At 45.3% G+C, this 15,959-nt stretch overlaps 1 protein-coding gene across 2 annotated transcripts in view; it reads right to left on the bottom strand.

The window, feature by feature from the left end:
* The window catches only part of LRP5 (LDL receptor related protein 5), a 123,959-nt gene that overhangs the window by 32,196 nt on the left and 75,804 nt on the right, over positions 1-15,959 (bottom strand). The gene's annotated exons all lie outside the window — the stretch shown is intronic.

Genomic DNA, 15,959 nt, shown 5'->3' with positions numbered 1-15,959 from the left:
AAAGGGCCCCCGGAAATGCTATCTCTGCCAACAGCCAGGCCACTTTGCCAGAGTCTGCCCCCAGAGGAAGGAATGGCAAGGGATGGTGGGAGCTGTTGAGGGGGGAGAAGAAGGGGGAGCGGAGCAGGTAAAAGCCAACGCCTGGTTGCCACAATTGGGGCACTGCAGCCAGGCCAAAGAGCAGTGAAAGTGCCCGTGCCAGAAGCTCCTCGACCTGCTCTAGTGATTGAAGTGTCGCTAGAGCTGCAGAATGGGCACCCCCTAAAAATAAAGGCGCTATTGGACTCAGGCAGCTCCTGCAATTTTATGAGCAAGGAGTTTGCTGCTGAACACCAGATACAGACCATCCCTTTAAGCAACCCCCTGCAGGTGACCACGATTGATGGCAGGGAGTTGTTGGGAGGAGGAGTCCGCTTGCAGACTGTCCCAATGATAATGAGGGTGGCAAGGCACACAGAACTGATAGCGTTTAATGTGGCCACCCTGGGAGGCGCTCCCATTATTTTGGGAATGAGCTGGCTAGCTCTACATGATCCGCTGGTTGGCTGGCATCAAAGAGTGGTGTCCTTTGGTTCAGCACATTGCCTAGAACACTGCAAAGGGGAGAAGGGTTCAGTAGGGGCCCAAGCCACCCTAGCAGGGACTGAAGTAATGGGGAAGGTGAAGGTACCACCACAGTATGCAGATCTCAGCGACGTGTTCAGCGAGAAGGAAGCTGACCAACTACCACCTCATAGACCCTTTGATTGTCAGATCAATTTACTCCCTGGAGCACAGCTTCCCGTGGGCAAGTTGTATGCCATGTCAGACAGGGAAATGCAGGAGTTGCGAGGGTTCATTGACAAGAACCTGAAGAGAGGCTTCATCAGAGAGTCCAAAGCAGCAGGGGGGAGCCCAGTGTTCTTTGTGGACAAAAAAAATGCAGACAAGCCGAGACTTGTATGTGATTTTAGGCGGCTGAATGCAGTGACTGAACCGGTGGCGTTCCCTATGCCCAGAATTGATGATATTTTGACCATGGTGAGGAAGGGAAAGATTTTCACAAAGCTGGATCTAAGGGGGGCGTACAACCTGATATGCATAAGGAAAGGGGATGAATGGAAAACCACCATGTTTACCCCTTTGGGGGCGTTTGAATACCTCGTTATGCCATTTGGATTACAAGCAGGTTCCGCGTGTTTTCAATCTTTTATGAACCACGTGCTGGGCCCTTTGCTCTACAAGAATTGCGTTGCCTTTCTAGATGATGTGTTGGTGTATTCTGAGAATGAGGAGCAACATGTGAGAGACGTCAGAGAAGTGTTGAGCAGACTGCAAGCCAACAGGCTGTGGGTCAAACTGGAGAAGTGTCGGTTCCATACCAAGGAGGTGGAATTCCTGGGGTACCGCCTGTCAGACAAGGGATTGGCCATGGATCCCGGCAAGGTACAGGCAGTGCTGGAATGGAAAACACCCAAAACCAAGAAGGATGTGCAGAGGTTCCTAGGGTTTGGAAACTTTTATCGTAAGTTCATCCGCAACTTCGCCCATCTGACGGCGCCCATCACTGACTGTCTCAGCAGTAAGAAGAAGTTTGTATGGACGGCGGAGGCGGGGCGAGCGTTTGAGGAACTGAAAAGGGCCTTCGCCTCTGAAGAACAACTTCTGCATGTGGATTTACGAAAGAAGCTAAGGGTTGAAACAGACGCATCTGACAGAGCCATAGGGGCGGTGCTTCTTCTGCAGCCGGGGAAGGAGGAGTCGGAGTGGCGTCCGTGTGCCTTCTTCTCGCGGAAGCTGAACAAATCCGAGAGGAACTACACGGTGTACGACCGAGAACTGCTTGCTATTCATGAGGCGTTCCGGAGATGGAGGCATCTGCTAGTTGGTGCACAACATAAAGTGCAAGTGTGCACGGACCATAAAAATCTAGAGTACTGGAGAACGGCGCGAGTGCTCAACCAAAGGCAGTTGAGATGGGCCCAAGAGTTCTCCAAATTTAACTTTGAGATTTGTTATGTGCCAGGCCCAGAGAATGTTAGGGCGGACGCTCTCTCACGCAAGCCTGAATATTTGGAGGGGGAGGGAGCACCCGAAGAAACCCATATCATTCCAGAGGACCGCTGGGTGTGTGGGGCGACTTTGGTGGGGCAAAGGGAATTGGTAGAGGGTACGGTGCAGGATGCATACGCCCAGGGGAAACTCAGGGATCTCAGAGGGGAGGAAGACAAACCCGGTGGTTTTGAGGAGAGAAATGGGGCATTGTATTATAAGGGAGCGTTATATATACCTGAAGGGGTATTGAGGGAGAAAGTACTCAAGCAGCTGCACGATAGCCCCACAGCAGGGCACTTTGGGCAACACAAAACCATGTGGCTGGTTACCAGGGAATTTTGGTGGCCCAAGGTCAGGGAAGATGTGCGGGAGTATGTGAGAGGGTGTGAACAATGCCAAAGAGCCAAGGGGGAGAGGCAGGCGCCGGCTGGTTTATTAGAACCACTGCCCACACCTGAGAGACCGTGGGAAGCAGTGGCAATAGATTTCATGACTGATCTGCCAAGGTCTAGAGGGAAAACAGCCATCATGGTTGTAGTAGACCTGTTAACTAAAATGGCCCACTTCATAGCCTGCTCACATGCGGTTACAGCAGAAGAAACCGCCAAATTGTTTGTAGAGAATGTGTTTAGGTTGCATGGCGCCCCCTTGAGGGTGGTTTCAGACCGAGGGAAACAATTTACTTCCAGGTTCTGGAGGAAGCTCATGAGCTTACTGCATGTAGAGGTTAATTTCTCGACGGCCCGTCATCCTGAAACCAACGGGCAGGCGGAAAGAGCAAATGGGGTTCTCCAACAATATTTGAGGTGTTATGTTAATGACAGAGAGAATGATTGGGTGGAGAAGCTGGCGTTGGCAGAATTTGCCTACAACAATGCAGAGAACGTGTCCACGGGGATGAGCCCCTTTTTGGCTAATCACGGGTGCCATCCCAGAGCCTTCCCAGGGGGGGAGGGGGAGAACTGGAGCGTTCCAGCTGCAGAACAGTTCGTGGAAGAAATGGAAGCGATCCATCGCCAGCTCCAACTCAACTTAAACAGGGCTAAGGAGGAATATAAGAGGCAAGCAGACAAAAACAGAAGGGAAGGTGAAAGCATCAGGGTGGGGGACCAGGTGTGGCTGTCAACCCAAGGGTTGCCATTCAAAGGAGGTTGTAAGAAATTAAGACCCAAAAGGCTGGGTCCGTTTGAAGTCATACAGCAGGTCAATCCAGTGGCTTTCAGGCTCCGGTTACCGAACCACATGAAGCTGCACCCAGTTTTTCACAGGTCGTTGCTGTCACCGTATAGAGGAGACAGTGAGGGGAGGGTCACTAGGGGACCAGCAATGGAGGAGAAGGAACACAGCTACCATGTAGCGGAGATCCTCGATTCCAGGTGGAAGGGAGATCAAGTAGAGTATTTGGTAATGTGGGAAGGGGAACCGGAGTCGGAAAACACCTGGGTTAGGGCAGAGGATATCAATGACGAGGTTTTAATAGAGACTTTTCATCAGAGGTTCCCACGTAAACCTCAGCCTGTAGCGAGGTTCCGAAGGGAATACTTTGCCACCACCGACGAGGAAGAGGAGTTGGAGGGGTTCCCAGATTCTGAAGAGGAGGAGGATTCAGCTGGCCAGGACGACGATCGATGGAGAGAATTGTTCGAGACGTCAGAAGATGAGGAAGATTCGTTTCGGGGTTTTAGCCCTTCACCTCCCAGGGGGGAGGAATTGGGAGGGGGTGAGGGGGGCCCTGGAGGGGAGGTGGATGTCAGGGAACTGCCATCAGAGCATCAGGTGGTGGAGGGACTCAGGCAGGATGAAAGAGACTCAACTGCTGAAGCAGGGACCAGCAGGGGGAGGAGTGGGTCTCTGAGGGAATGCGAGCAGGAGGGAGGGCTCAGGGAGGCTTCCAGCGAGAACAGTGGAGAGGTATCGGAGTCTCCCATAGGGAGACCCATACCTCGCAGGAAACTGTCACGCCGTGAGTCCAGGAGACGCGTTTCCGTTAAGGAACTTCTTTGTTGGAAACGCTTCCGCAGACAGCCACTGTCGGACTCTACTAGTGACTAGAGCAGACATGTCTGAGGAGCTCCGTCACACACGGAGGTTTGTGGGGGCGCACAAACTCTGAGGGAGCACGTTTTCACGCACAAGCAGCTAATCAAACCCTCACAATGCCTAAACAAAATCCCTGCATAATAATTGTTTATATCCAGCAATTTACAGCTAGTGATGACAAGTGAGGGGAGGAGTTATAGTTTGTTACTATGTTTTGTATTATTGTGTTTTCATATTGTAAACCGCCCATCACTGAGTGGGGCAGCCAGAGATATTTCTGTGGCCTCGTCTGTATGTAACACAAGGCATTAATGAGCGAGCATGCTGGTGCAGTGCTTGCTCTCTCCCACCCACCCCATCCCCAGCAGCCTGCTATGCTACCAGGATCCAAACCATGGTTTGGCTTAGCATTATGTGAAAACCTGGGCTCATGGTTTGTCACCTACAAGCAATAGGCCAAAAACAAACTTTGGTTACAGCTCATGGTTTGTGTGAGGCAAAACACATGCAACAATAAGCCAAACCATGGTTTAGCTTCCAGTAGCATGGCAGCAAGAGCAGAGAGGGAGCAAATTGTTGACACTTTTCTAAATATCCACCAGCACATTAACTCTTCTACTTTAAGGCTTTTAAGCCATAGTTTGGCTTAGCATTGTGTGTGAACAAGGCCTTTATCTGCTTCAGATCCTGCCTGGAATAAAACTGAATTTGATTTATATAACTAGCATTTGAAGGTTTTGCTTTTTTCTAGCCACATCATCAAATCTCTTTCTTTGACATGTGGGTAAAATCTTATTTTGAATGGTGGTGTTAATTTACATCCCAAACCTTTCTGTGACATGTGGGTAAAATCTTATTTTGAATGGTGGTGTTAATTTACGTCCCAAACCTACTGTTTTTACGCTTACTGTGTTCAAGCATATGATCCTAATGTAATCCACATTGCAAAAATTGCCTTGAAATCAAGAAGTTAGTTCAGACTTGAATTACAACTCTTTCTGAAAGTGCAATCTACTGTTTTAAAACACTTTGGATATTTAAGTTGCCCTTAAAATAGAATCTTGCAAACCTTACCAAATTTACTCAAACAAGTTCCATCAATTGCAGTGGCACAATCATTTGCTGCAAGGTCACGCTGATTTATAGCAGCCTTCCCCAATCTGGTGCCCTTCAGATACTTTAGACTCCCTTCGTTCTTGCTGGCTAAAGCAACTAAGAGCTGTGCTCTCAAACACCTGGAGGGCACTAGGCTGATCCCACCAAATGAGGTGGAGTGTTAGATTTTTCATCCTCCAATTATATCTGTGGATTAAATAATGCAGAACCCCAGCTGTAGTCAGCTAGTCTGGAGTATCTTTTGGGGAAGTAAACTTATTGAATGTAAATCTGCAAAACTGTCAGGTTTTCAAATGCCACACAAACCAGGTGCTTATGAAATGCCTCCACAAGTGGGCTGTGAACCTGAACAAGTCCATGCTACTATTAGACCCAGTGGTAACTCTCTCCTTACAACCTCCCTGCTGCACTAGGAAGTATCAGAAGCAGAGTTCTTATGGACACACTCATACCCTATAGGCACTCTATAATAAAGTTTGATATTTATCTGCAGTTCAGCCAACTGCTCCTGCCAATGCTCGGGCCCCTTGGCCAAAATTAAATTGCATTTGAATGTTCATTTGAAGTTCAAACACAAAGTATGACCCCCCATTGTTCTACCAAGCCTTTCATATATGGATTCTCAGGATGGAGGGGAGGGGGGGAGAGAGTAGCATATCTACCCCCACTATTTACACTCCTCTCTTGTGCCCTGTAAATTCCTACTCAATGTGGTCTCCAGCACATATGGAATGCATTGTGAACAGATAATTCACCAGCTGTGATGGCAACTGTGAACCACAACATTGTTATAAAACAAGAAACTTCAATCCCCGTTTCTGTGTAATTATGCTAATAAGCTGCAAACATAACCATAACAAATATCTACTATGCACACTTCCTTTTGCATGAGATAATTAGTTGAAGGGAAACCTTTAACAACACAGAAAGCTTCACTAAAATTTTTGACAAGTGAGGTGCACTTAGTCTGCCGCAACTTAAACACACCCTTAAACTAAGCTGCAATTCTTTTAGGACTGGCTTCTCAGATATTCCAAATGAGATCCAACACCGGAGACTTCTCCAAATCAAACCCCAATTTATAATAGAGGTTTTCCCTCTGTCAAACTATTTTAATATCTACAACATGTTCAGTGATGTGTGGCTTTGCTTTTCTCCTCATCACCCAAGGGTCACGCTTGCAAGCATGATGTAGTCTTAGGATTGGCTACACAACAGTTATGTATTATCTTTTTGTCTAGCAAACAGCTTTTTTTTTTTTTTAAGGACAACTCATGAAATATCACAACCTAAAGACAATTATTCCCTCTAAAGGCTCAATGGACTTCCCAGCAAAAATCGAAAGGGGAGAGCTGCTCAATAGAATGGAACAATCCTGGAAAGTTATAATGAAGCCAATGTCCACAGCTTATTCACATGTTTTATTTTACAAACGAATGTGATTCCGACTTCGCACCAAGGCTGAAATACATTCCATTCCTTCATTGCTTAGTCTTGTTCTATTTTATTGTTGGCTGAGATTCCAATTTACACTCAGAAAAGAATATAACTCCAAAGAAAGAATATAATTTAAGTGCATTGTGCACCATGTCTATCCAGACACATGCAGAATTTCTGCCTCTAAAGATGCTACATTTGCTCTCCTACTTGTTAGCACTGCAGATTAGCTATATGTTCTTGTGACACAATCGGAAACTTGAGTTGTTCGCCTAGACCTGCAATGACCATAAATCCCAGTTCTGTTAAACTACTGCGTTCACAAGTATGGGTCAGCACCCATAAATTATAGTGCAACTTTGGTTAAAAAAAAAAAAAAGCAAGAGAAGTTTCATATGACTAACAATGATTCATATATGCTGCTTTTTCTCCTTTATAATTTGGTGCAAGTTACCAAATGCATTTAACAGCATATCAATTTGCTTATTCAAAGAGCCCCAATGTTCCTCTAAGGAGAAAGTATGAGGAAAAGATGAATGAAAGAAATGGGGTTGGGGAGGGAAGAGAGAGAAACAACATCCACCAACCAGGTATTTCTCTGGGCTGGGTTTGCTGTATATTTCTGAGGTCCAATATGGCAGGCTGCAAATAAATTTTGCAAAAATATAAGCAAAATGATTCAATATCTATTCCAATAAAGGACTAATAAATATGCTTGCCTCAGTCTAGCTAGCAACTAAAGACAAATAAACAATAGGCCACATTTTGGATATCTTCTACTGTTAATTTCTAAAGTCATGTCCTAGTCTACACTCTTAATGGGTCACCATTTTCACATGCACCTTTGGGTTTGATGCAGGTCAGCCTTTCTGCTTCTTAGGATTCCTTTTGCTCCCTCCTAGGTCTCATTAGTCTGATCCGTGCTAAAGCCATGCAAAACATTTTAATAAAGCCAAATGTGATTAGAAAAAAGAGAGCAGCTGCCCAGTAAAAGAGAAAGATAATGGAAGCTTCTATGCTACAATGAGCTCTTTGACTGAAGTTGTGACACGTTGCATTCAAAATATAGCTTTTCAATACAAACCAAGGGCATGTTGAGACATCACATCACCCCTGTGATTCTACTTCAGGTTAAATCAAGAGTGAGCTTTGGGCTTTTTCGGGGAGGGGGGTGCAACATACTCTTGCATCCTTTCCATTTTCAGAAGGCGTGCAGTGTCATGCTTATGAACACTGGGAGAGCAATACCGACTAAAGTAGGTGTGTGCTTTTTTTTCAAAAAAGGGGGGACAATAGCCTCTATTTTCCCAATAGTGGTAGTTTTGAAAGACATTCCTTACCTAATGCATATATAATTCTTCATGTGCATGTTCAAAGACACTCAAATATTTACACTATTTAAACCATGAAACTAAGAAGTTTTTTCTTTTACCTGAACTGAGTAATAGCCTCAATTCAGACATGGTTCAATTAAACTCTATAATTTCAGATCTTCCATTGCACCAATAATTCATTGTATATCTTTCTTTGCTCCTCAAATAGTTTTTTCGGGTGTCCAACCTATACCAATTTCTTTTACTCGTTCTGGAAGGCAGGGAACCCAGAGTGTAAATTCACCGTGAAATATGGAAGTCTACCAAACACACGTGGCTTTCTGTTTTCATAAACTCCCAAAGCCAAGCATCAGGCAAGACAATGGGTAGCATGGATTAGTAGCTGTTATGTCATGTCCAAGACAACTGTAACTTAACAGATGTATACCAACACCCTTCTCTGGTAGCTGCCTTCCTTCACTGTCTCATCAATAAGGATGATAACGTTCTTTAGAAAGCAAATACCTGTCCCTAAGTAGTGTTTCCCCTGCATTACAAAACAAGAGCATAGCAAGTTAAAAGCGGATTTTGCACACAAACACTCTCTAAGGCTCCCACTGACGAAACCAAAGCAAGGCACACTGATTGTGTCTGGCTGGAATTTCATGACATAAGGAATGATTAGAGATAGGCTCAATTACGCATCCCATTCTTTCCCCCTACCCCCAGGCAACACAAGCGTCTATTAATACCTAACAAGATTCTGCAAACTGTGCTCCGTTGACTAATTAAAGATCAATGCATGTTACTCTCCCCACCTTGAATTAATACGCATCAGGGACTTTCATTGCCGATAGCTACACATGTACAATTCTGTTTGCCAAAAGTTTGGAGAGATATTAAGTAATGGCCTCATTTAAACTCGAGGCCTACAGCTCATAAATATGGAAGCATCCATTTGTGTTTTAACCTAGGTAATGAATATCGTAAGATCACACCTGTAGATATGCACATATGTTTGTGTATCCATTCAAGAGAAGATTTAATTTAGTTTTTTTAAAATGAGCTTGGCTCTAATGGTGCGCTTTCCAAGAAAGAAAATATACATCTGCTTACACAAGGGGGCAAGTCACCAGTTCAAATATTGCTTTGGAGGATCCCTTGGGCCTTAGGAACAACTTATGGGAAGTGCAGTAAGCTACAGCAGGAATGTCTTCCGCACTTGCTAGTTGTAAAATTTAACCCATTGCTTTAAAGGTATTTCCAAAGAAATACAATGATCCATTATAATGAAAAAGAAAATTAAATGCTCATGCAGCTTAATCATTCAAGCCTTAGTCCTCCTTCAATCTCATTCCAACTCATCTACCCAAGCAAGCCAGTCATCCTCTATCTATTCTGTAGTTAGGAAAGCATACCTCAAGGACTGAACCAACCCAGGCCCTGCGATGATCATCTGAGGCCCTTCTTTGTGTGCCCCCTCCAAGAGAAATCCAGAGGGTGGCAACACAAGAACGGGCCTTTTCTCTGGTGGCTCCCTGCTAGTGGAATGCTCCCCCCGGGGAGGCTCGCCTGGCATCTTTCTTACATATCTTTACATGCCAGGCAAAAACAATCCTCTTCTCCCAGGCCTTTGGTTAATTAGACAAGCTATCAGTGGCGTAGCGTGGGTTGTCAGCACCCGGGGCAAGGCAAGTAATTTGCGCCCCCTAACCCATGGATTTGCGCCCCCTAACCCATGGATTTGCGCCCCCCCAGGTGTTGCGCCAGGTGCGGCCAACCCCCCCCCCGCACCCCCCACGCTACGCCACTGCTCCCATCCTTTCATAGCTGGAGGTGCCGGCGACTCAACCTGGGGGCCTTTTGCAAGGAAAGCAGCGCTCTCCCATGCAGCCACGAACTGTAGTAGACCGGCTCTTTTGAGAAGCAAGGCGGCCTCGGCTGAGGGACGTGGCTGGTCTCTGCAGGGGAAGGAAAGGAAGAGACCGAGGGGTCTTTTTCTTCCAGGCATCCGTCCAAGAAGGAGCGCCTGCCTCTGGTTTAAACCTCGCTCAACAGAAGAGTTGCAGATCCAGCCGGGGCCGCGTGCGCTTTCCTGAGCGGGAAAGCAAATGCGGGGGAAAGTCTCCTGAGAGGCGCCCTCCCTGCTCTCAGAATGGCAGGATGATGAGAGGCGCCCTCTAAGGGACAAGAGACCCGGGAAATCCACCTCCACTCAACTGAGCTGGGGTGGGGTGGGGGGACTTAATTGGAAAGAGGATCGCAGCTTCCTCGAAGGGAGCCTTTGACCTTGAAGCTTGCTGCTGGCAGGGTGGCTTTTTGCAGTCGCCCCAATTTGGGGCGCAAATACCCGGCGGCTTCGCCCCCAACCCCCGCGAAGATGCGGCTTGGGGGGCGCGCGCGCGTTTCCACCTGACTCTCTCCCTCGCCCCCTCCCCGGAGCGTTGCAGTGAGAAAGGGAGAGTCTCCCGCTCGGCTGCCGCTGTTTCTCTCCACGTGTCCGCCGCCACAGGCAGCAGCGTCGGCGGCGGGCGGCCGTGCCTGTGCGAGCAAGTCTGGCGGCGGAATGGTGGCGAGGTGCTGCGGCTGCCGCCGGGCCCTGCCGGTGGTGCCTCCCGGCGCGCTCTGCCTGGGCGCAGCGCTCAGCGGGCTCTTCAGCTTCGGCTTCTTGGCCGCGGCCCTGGTGCTACAGCCTGCGCCCGAGGCTCTTCAGAGACTCCGGAGGCGGCGAGCGCGCCCCCCCCCAGATGTTGCGCCCGGTGCGGCCGGCCCCCCCTGCACCCCCCACGCTACGCCACTGCAAGCTATGGCCTTTTAAACTGTGGGGGGTAATTGTTTTTGTTTGTTATAGAATGAAATAATAATAATAATAATAATAACAACAACAACAACAACAACAACAACAACAACAACAACAACAACAACAACGCAGATGATTCTGTGTCCAAGACTTATTTGGAACTAGTTAATCAGACAAAGGTACACACATCAGAAAGAACTTTAAAATAGTACAAATAAAGCCCTCTGTTGTGAATCATAACTGTGATGGGAAACATTCAGATAATTATAGGAAGCTACTTTATACCGTGTCAGACCATTCGCCTGCCTGGCTCAGCATCATCAACCCTCCAGGGTTTCAGGCAGAAATCTCTCCCAGCATCACCAGGAGATAACAGGGACTGAACCTGGACCTTCCACATGCTCATCAGGGGCTCTAGCTCTGAGCTATAGAGAGAAATTATATGGAACTGACTGGCCAAATATACTACTGCTGCTGCTACTAAGAGATGCTGCTGCTGCTGCTGCTGCTGCTGCTGCTGCTGCTGCCACCGCCACACGAATTGGATCAAGTTAATCCTCAATAAAAGAAACGTCCCTGAATTCAAATTCCAGTTATTATTTGAATTCTATACAAGTGTTCTGCGTGCTGAAAACACTCCTCTTTCGTTTTGATACCTGATAGGTATTTCAGGACCCATCCTATTAGTGTGGCTGTAATTTGTTTTAAACGTGTTTTAATATTGTATTTTTTAATTGCCATAATGCGCTGTGGAACCTTATAGTGAAGGGTGAGTAAGAAATCGTAGTGGTAGTGGTACTACTCTTGGCCATACCTACCCAACCCATTCCCAATCAGTTTCCACGTGCAGCTGCTTTTTACAATGGGGCCTGTAACCTGCAAGGTTAATAGCTGGGAGAAGTCAAGCAACAGCAGAAAAGGCAGTTGTTGCTGCTGGGTGGTTTAAAAAACAACAATGTATGAGTATTCCCTAAAACAGGCATCCCAAAACTTGGCCTCCCAGATGTTTTGGGACTACAATTCCCATCATCCCTGACCACTGGTTCTGTTAGTTATGGATGATGGGAGTTGTAGTCCCAAAACATCTAGAGGGCCGAGTTTGGGGATGCCTGCCATAAAACAACAAAGCAGGATTGTAGGAGGTGGGGTCAATTAGATTTCTCAAAGAAAACCCTAAAACAGATTCTAGAAATTAATGTTTATTATGATAGTAGAAACATATGTACTTGTGTTTTGTATCAACTGGAAGTCTCCATACAATTGCAATGTTTGTTTTATATACAAGAAGTAGAAATCGGTGTGGCTTGTACTGTTCACCTATGAGTTACATCAAAACACTCAATACAGGAATAACAAATGTGGATACAAATGCCTAAGTGATCTATGGGGGATTAAGTTAATAAATTAGGCAATGGTTTCATTGAGTATGGGAATGAAGTAACTATTGAGAAATATCCCCAAAGAGAATTTCTCTAAGTATGTGTTTTTAGGCTTTTATTGGTTGCATGTCTTTTAATTAAATTTAAGTTGCTTTGGGTCACTTTTGTGAGGAAAGCAACCAACAAATATAATTAAATAATGATACAAATAAATAAATAATTGCAGGATTTGGGCTAGATGACCGTTGGGGTCCCTTTCAAGTCTACAATTCCATAATTCTATGAAATAAATGTCATTTGGGAGTTTCTTTGGGAGTTAGCTAGACCAAGTTAATCCTGAATAAAAGAAGTGTCCCTTAATTCCGATTCTAGTTATTACTGAATTCTACACAAGTCTTCTGTTCTTTATATTCACAGAATTGCTCAATCCTGTTCCAGTATACCTTCAGGGCAGGCAGCAGCAGGTCTAAATATATGACAGACTGACAGCATGCAAAAGTCATACAGCTAATACACGCACACCTATATCCCTAACCCCTGAAATGGCAATTGAAGTACAAGCTTTTTCTTCAGCTTTTGGAGGACTTTCAGGCCTATACATTTTAGCAGGAAGCAAATTCTGGAGGTGTCTATTAGCAACCGAAAGCCTGCCTCCTTACTATTTGTATTTGCCCCTTGGAGGAAAGCAATTTGTACATCCACTGAGAATGGAAGAGGACACGGAAGAATCATAGAGCTGGAAGGAACCCTGGGAGTCATCTAGTCCAACCCCCGGCCATGCACAAATCTCAACTAAAGCATCCAAGACAGATAGACAGCCACCTGCTTAACAACGCCCAATAAAGGAGAGTCTACCACCTTCTGAGGGAGTGTGTTCCACTGTGGAACAGCTCTTACCACCAGAAATTCTTCCTGCTTAGTTGGAATCTACCTTCTTGTAACTTGAATCCATTGGTTTGGGTCCTAGAAAACAAACATGCTCCATCTTCCATGTGACGGCCCTTTAGATATTTGAAGACAGCTATCATATCTCCTCTTAATCTCCTCTTTCCGAGGCTAAACATACCCAACTCCCTCCAGTGTTCCTCATAAGGCTTGGTTTCCAGACCCTTTATCGTCTTGAAGCAAAGGTCTCTGTCATCCTTGCTATTTTCAAACATGGTACCTACATGCAAACATGCCAGGCAGGAATAATGGGAAAGGAGAGCCTAGGAGGGATTTCCTACATACAAAGGACAGCCCTCAGATATTAAGGAAAATAATTTGTTGTTGTTGTTGTTGTTGTTGTTGTTGTTGTTGTTGTTGTTGTTGTTGTTGTTGTTATCCATTTATTTACCTCTAAGTGGTATGCAGCTAAATTAAAAACACAAAGGTTACATCAATATACAGAACATCAATACAAATAATTAATTATAACATACAGAAGACAGGGCTTAGCTTTAACAAAAGCCTGGGGGGGGAAACGTGTCTCTTAAAAGATTAAGGTAATAGATGGCAACAGCAGAGGCAGCACCATACTGAGCAGTGTTATTTACCAGCAGCAGCCGTTCGGGTGAACAGACAGAAATAAGGAAAAGGATCCTGAACTTTTAACAGCTGGGCATAAAGCCAAGCAGGAATCGAGAAGAGGAACTTCTTGCTACCACCACCAGCCAATCCCGTTTGGTTTGGAGCAAGCAAGCAAAGAGGATGGTGCCACATGTGCACATGCCCTCCTGCTGCTAGCAAAATGCTGGCAGCAGAGAGCGGCACACAGGGACATGCACACATCTGGCGCCTGGCAGCTAGGCTGAAAGGGGAGTAAGTGGCAAGCTGCTTGCCTCCATTCAGCCTGAGGCCCAAAGAGGGGGAAAGCTGCCTTAGCCAGGCCAGGCTATTTGATGTTCTTGCCCAGCGCAGTCTACTCTGGCTGACAGTAGCTTTCCAGGGTCTCAGGCAGAGGTTTTTCCCACCATCAGCTACCTGATGCTTTCATAATAAGTTATTATATATATATAGAGAGAGAGAAAAAGAGATGTCATATATTGAAATTGCTCTGCCACTTTGCTATGCCCCCACCCCACAATTGACTACATTAGATTGTGCCTTAATTTGAACACTGGGTGATATCAAACTATGTCCTACTAGGAATACACACATTGAAATCAATGGTCTTAATTCCATTGATTTCAAAGGGTCAACTCTGAGTATAACCAATGTCAGCTCACTCACACCATCTTCCATACCGCTTCAAGTGGTGAACAAGGCTATGAAAAATCAAATTACACTACAACGGTCAAAAGCAGGAAGGGCTACTAGGTTTGTATATAACAGCAAGGGCAGAAAAGCTCTCTCCAGTCATGTGTTCCTTGTTACTATGGCTTTTTGTTGTTGTTGTTGTTAACGTTTTAGTAAAAGCTTTTGATTTTATACACTTGGAACATTCATTTGTGAAACCCCTCCCTTATTATAAAGTTAATAATTAAAATGCATGACATGATGCAGGAGTAACAGGACCCAGCTTCCACCCCACCCATGAGATAAGCTGCAGGAGACGATTGTGCCTTTGCTTAACCCCCCTCACACCCACACCCACATATCAATTATTGGTATCTTGAGATCCCAACACAGTGACGAAAACAAGGAAATGTGACTGAAAGATTGTGAGCTCAAGATGCATCCACAAAGAGGAGTAGATCTATATTGCTTGTTTTCTGCAAAGTCTGCTTCCTCCTCCTCCTCCTCAAAGGCCACTACATGCAGCTTCCAACCAAATTTTGCAGCGCCTCTGCGCTCACCCCATACCCCCCCCCCACGTCCATTTCCAACTGCTTAAAAAGTTTGTTCAGCTCTCTCTCTTTTTGGAGGCCAAGATGGAGCAGAAAAAATACCCCTAGCATCCAACAGACCCCTGAAGTTTCTTGTCATGGGTTTTTTGCTGTACAGTCAGCAACACAGTTTTGTTTTTATGTTACAAAAACAGGGGAGGGCCGACTCCAGGGCTCTTGAAGTAGTATTGACCACGTAAACATGTACTTTGTGGCACACATAAATTCTAAGGTTTTACACACCCTATTTTCAGAAGTTGCTATGGACAGAGTGGACCCCAGTTAAGCTTTTGGTTGTTTCACTTTCTACATTCATTCTGATCGGAGTAATTTGGGCCACCTCTAGCTTATCAAGTTTAAATGCAATTATAAAAAATATATATTGAGACCTGGACATCCATAGCCTGTGTTATGTTTTAACAAGATTCATAATATCTGGCCTTGTTATTGCTACAGTGGAAGACCACTGGCAGTTAAGCTTTGGTCAAATCCATTTCTCCAGTCTTCTTTCAAGCCCACATCTTACTATAGCAGCAGTAAGTAAAGCTAGAGATAAATCTTATCCTAGATAACTCCCACAGGAAGAGAGAAGTCTGATGCATGTTCACATTTACAGTAGTTAGCTGAGAATCTTTCTCCAATTCCGCAATATGGAAAGCAATTAGGTTGCACATGGCACCAAGTAATAAAAAGTCTCACACTGAAAGGAGAATATATTGAGCAATAGCAGGATTTTTTTTTAAGAGGAGTCTTTAGTTGGCCATAGTAGGTGACAACATTATTTTGTTTTAAAGTGGTATCAATAGCATAGGGGCTATAACACTTTTGGAAGAGATTAAAACACATGCAATATACTTTTATCTTACAGCATTTCACTAATATATTTTTGAGTTTAAGAATTCAGCATGGAAATTTGGATGTTAGCACAAGGAAATCTTTCATAATGACTTCACAATAGCAATTAAATGCTTGAACTTCAAAATGCAAGTCATAGTCCTAAACAGCAATATACTGGAAGGCTGAACAAGCGAAC

Source organism: Podarcis bocagei (assembly GCF_964188305.1).
Source record: "Podarcis bocagei genome assembly, chromosome: 1".
In the NCBI taxonomy this organism is placed as follows: Eukaryota; Metazoa; Chordata; class Lepidosauria; order Squamata; family Lacertidae; genus Podarcis; species Podarcis bocagei.
This window is presented reverse-complemented; position numbering and strand designations above follow the sequence as displayed.